This window comes from Gekko japonicus, unplaced genomic scaffold (genome assembly GCF_001447785.1).
Source record: "Gekko japonicus isolate JY-2015 unplaced genomic scaffold, Gekko_japonicus_V1.1 scaffold101, whole genome shotgun sequence".
Classification (NCBI taxonomy): domain Eukaryota; kingdom Metazoa; phylum Chordata; class Lepidosauria; order Squamata; family Gekkonidae; genus Gekko; species Gekko japonicus.
Window position 1 is genome coordinate 649814 of NW_015165238.1, and position 4758 is coordinate 654571.

A 4758-nucleotide genomic window follows, 5' to 3' on the forward strand; every position below is an offset into this window, starting at 1 on the left:
ATACAATTGATCAAGTAAAATGCATACAACTGGTAATAGGTATGCTGACTTTTAGGCACCAGGCCAAAATGTTTCTTTTAACAAAGAGCTTTTATCTTTTTAGCTGTTTCATGGTCTGCCTCTATGGATAGTGCTGAGGGTTGATTTGTGCTGTTTTCTATGCCCTGACTTGTATTTAGTGGCTTGTTTTGCTTTTATATTCCCAAGCTACAAACCTGCTCCTTTAGTGGGAGTATAACCATATCCAGAACAGGAGATATCCCTGTTTCCAGGCCAGACCTTCCATCTACCAGTAGCACCTCTGTGTTGTTCGGATTAACTTACAGTTTGTTAGCTCTCATCCATCCTAAAACTGCCTCATGGTTTTCACAGCCTCCTTGGGATCTTTGGAAGTGCGAGATAGAGCTGACTGTCATATCGGTGGCAACTCAGCCCAAATCTCTGGTTTTACCTCTCCCAGTTTCACATAGATGTTAAAAAGCATGTGGGACCATGTTGGCCAGAGGCCAAGGGGTGGAGCAGCAGTCCCACAGAACCACACTCTGAAACTTAACATTGAGTTAGGACTGAATCTACCTCAAAATGGTGCCTTCCAGGTTGGGTCCATGGTCCCCACTGTATGTCATATATAACAGACATATGTTGTTGATTCTTCTCAATTGTCATGTGTGTAGTGCCTGATTCAGTTGATGTGCATGGAGAGGGGTTTCCAGTGTTCCCCTTGTCCCATCTACCCTAGTTGTAATGGTCCTGGGCGCGCTGTCTGGCCCACTGGGAAAAACCCTAATTCATCAAGATATTAACTTATGTTTTTATTTTTAAAAGAACAGGGGCACAGGAGGCCAATTTATATTCATTATCTTGCATCAACACTTTTGGTACATTTCTAACAGCTATAACAAGTGTTTCAGCATAGAAATATTGAGTGATGAAAGTGAATATGGGTGTCCTTGCATAACCCAGTGTTCACAGCTGAATAAGCTTAACTGTCCACTTATTATGATCTTGGCAGATGGTGAGCTGCTTGTTAAATATATCCATTTAGGGAATGTGGAATCAAACTTAAATTGTTCTAATAACTATCTTTAAAAAAAACAATTCAGTGGGATCAAATGCTTTTTTTTGCACCAAAAATATAATAACATATAGCCTGCACTGAACCAATCATAACAATCTTTCTCATTTCCTCTGACATCCATCTGCATTTAAACATTGCTTGCTTTTTAGTGTTACTTTCCCCAAATACAGTTAGCTTGATCTATATCCATTGTTGAGATTGCCTTTGAAACACTCATGGAGGAAAACATCTTTTCATGATCATGTTAGATAATCTACTAGTGCCTTATGCATAACAGATGCTATTTATAGGCTTTTAGAACTAAATTGAAGCAAGAAAACAGTATTCTGCCTGGTGCATTAGTAAACCGAATCCAACCCTATGTTGCATAACTCTATTCTCCTTTTACATTTGATATTAAGAAATCTCCTGGGCACTGATTACTTTCTGTTATTTAAAATTCAGTGCAAGTGGTGTCCTGTATTTGTGCGGAATTAATTTGTTCGGTCCTAAAAAGTTTAACCCGCTGCACTCAATCTAGAATGCTGAATTTCCTAGGTAAGGCTTAGTACTCCTTTTCAGACACAGCATTCATGCATAATGGAGGCATATGCTACCATGACACTCCCAATACATAGTGTTGCCATTTTGTGTGAAAAGAACAGTCTGTGAATTTTCTTTAGTGTACAGCTTTGGTACATTTGCAAAAAAAAGCTGCATGCACATAAGAGAAGTTTGTTGTCCTCTATACATCTATTGGAATCACTGTGTTTGCACAATTCCCTTACACATGGTTGGTAGGCTCCCTGTACACATGGTTATAATGTCCAAGAAGTCATTGTGATATTGTATAATCATCTTCCACCATTGCTAAATTCATGCTGTTTCTTCATGTATCTTGCGTTTTTCTGATAATCTACTGCTTGCTTCTTTGCACTTCAGCTTTCCTTTCCATACCCTCTTTTTTTTCTCAGCTTGGACTGCTGTTCGTATGGAAGAAATAATCTGTTCTGGGAGACATTTGGAGAAAAACAGACAAAGTAGTGCTACAGAAGATGAAGGCCAGGTTGGGGGCAGTGAACTGCTTTACTTTGTGTAGTAGGAGAAGACCGAGATAAAGTAGCATGCTGGTATACATCCGTTTGATGGAAGGAAAAGTCTCCAAATGCTAGTTAAATCCAAAGAATACCAAAAGAGAGAGGGTACTTTAAATAGCTGAGTGTGTGCGTGTGTGTGTGTAAAGTGCCATTAATTTGCAGCCGACTTATGGTGACCCAAGCAAGGGGCTTTCAAGGCAAGCAAGAAGCAGAGGTGGTTTGCCAGTGCCTTCCTCTGCAGAATTTTCCTTGGTGGTCTTCCTTACAAGTACTGATGCTACTTAGTTTCTGAGATCTGATGAGATTGGGCTATACCATGCTGCTTCCCTTCCAAACAGCTGAGTACAAGAGGGATTTTCCACAGATGCATGACAAACTGCACCTGCTCAAATTCCCTTTTATACACAGCTGTTATGGGCTCAACCCTCCCTCTGATTTCCTTATCCTTGTCCCTTTCTGCAGAAGTCTGTACCTAGGATAAATAAATGGAGGAGCTGGGTACTTTTTGTAGCAAGAGGCAAGGGATGGGAGGGTTTGAATCTATAAGCAAAGTAGTGTGAGGAAGTGTGCTATGTTTACAAAGCAAGGATAAACCACTTAGCCCTGGTACAGCTGTGGAGAACCTCAATAAGTAGCAGACTGATGCGGTTTGCCCCTTTACAACAGTGTAAGTATGAGATAAAGGCCTGTAATATCTAATATCTTTCCTCCTTTCACAATGTCCATCTAGAAAGCATGGACCGCAGTTATGAGACCATGTAGCTCAGTCATGCTGATTTACACTTGGTGAGAACCTGTGCCCTGTAAGCAACAGCAGCCGTAGATGCTGAAAGGAAATTATGGCTTGCCGAATTAGAGGCAGTATCCTAAAAATTCAGCCCCCATAAATTATGGCCTTAGCTTGAAAGAAGCAAGCTACAATAATAATTATTCTGAGGAAGATTTTAAATTAGTCTTGTTATTGCTCAGCTGCTTTGTGTGGCAATAGTGCCTTGTTCACGTTGGTTTATTAAATGTGTCTTATTGGGAAAAACTGCAAAAGAATAAGTGTTAAAAAAAAGAGAAAGGGCAGAATAAATTCCTGCATTATATTGCAGAAATGTAACGGTGCCACTTATTAGAAGTGCATTCCATGATCTTTTAAGTACAGCCATTACTGAAGAATGCAGTCTAGCTTGTGCCTCGTGCTTTCAAATTAATCATGTTTAAGTCTCCTGCAGAGCGAAAGGGTATGAATACAAATAGAGTGAACTGTTTCAGCCACTAATAAAATTCTAGAGCTCAAACCCTGTTAGTCCTTGCAGTAACACCAACTAAGCACAGGGTTGCCAGCTCTGGGTTGGGAAATCTTTGGAGATTTGGCTGTGGTGCCTGAGAGACGGCAGAGATTTGGTGGTGGAGCCTAAGAGACGACAGAGAGGGTGAAGTTGGGCAGGGGAGGAACACCATAGAATCCATCCTCCAAAGCACCCCGTTTTCTCCAGAGGAACTGATCTCTGTTCTCTGGAGATCAGTTATAATTCCAGTGAAGCCTCTAGGCCCTACCTGGAGGTTTGCAACCTTAACAAATATATTGTGGCATCTTGAAGACTGACATCCTTATTGTGCCTTAAGGTTTTTGGTCTGGAGATGATCCCCCCCCCCCAAGGGCATCTAATGAAGTGGGCCACAGATGGTTTACACATTATACATTTGTTAGTGTTTCAGTTGCCACAAACACCCTTGTTATTTCCACTCATAGCATTATTTTTTTGTTGGGATTTTTTTGAAAGCTAAACTATTTATTTTGAATGTGCATGGTAAACAGCGGAGAGGATTAATTTGAAATTGTGATTCTTTTTCTATAATCTTTTAAAATTGCAGATACTGAGATACATCAGCCACTGTGCCACAAATCAAAATGGCTGCAGAAGGGTCAATGAGAAGTCCATAGTGGGACTATCCTGTATGTTAGAAAGAAGAAACAATATGACTACATGGATATGAATTCTATGGATTTAGAAATACACATGAAACTGACCAGAACAGACCCTTGGTGCATCAGGCTCAGACAGTATTGTCTATACTGAAAGTCTACAGCTTTCTGGAATTTTTACATTAGAGATGCTGGAATTGAAGTAGGGACCTTCTGAATGTAAAGCAACTGCTCTGCCACTGAGCCATAGCCCTTCCCCTTTTCTGCTTGCTCTCTGTTGCTTAACAGTTGATGGACAGTGTCCAGCTTAAGTTTAGTATTGTGTTACAAGCAGAAATCTGAGGGCCTGGAAACAACAACAGAAAAATTTGGAAAAAAATGTTTTTCCCTGTGGACTCCCCCCCCCCATTTTTCTTTTGGAAAATTTTTAAATGAAATATTCTCTCTTGTGTAAAATGCTTCTCAAGGCAAGGTTTTTACATTCAAAAGGTATAACATGAAAAAGTCTGAGGACTTACTCAGTTTTTACAGTGGAAAAATGGGGAAATACTGGCGAGCACTAAAAAACACCCCCCCTCTTTCTCTGTACATATACATACATATACATACAAATGCACATGCACACACAAAATTTTCAAAAAAATTTTGGTTTACTACAGTCAACTTTTATTTTTTCTACCTCTCAGATG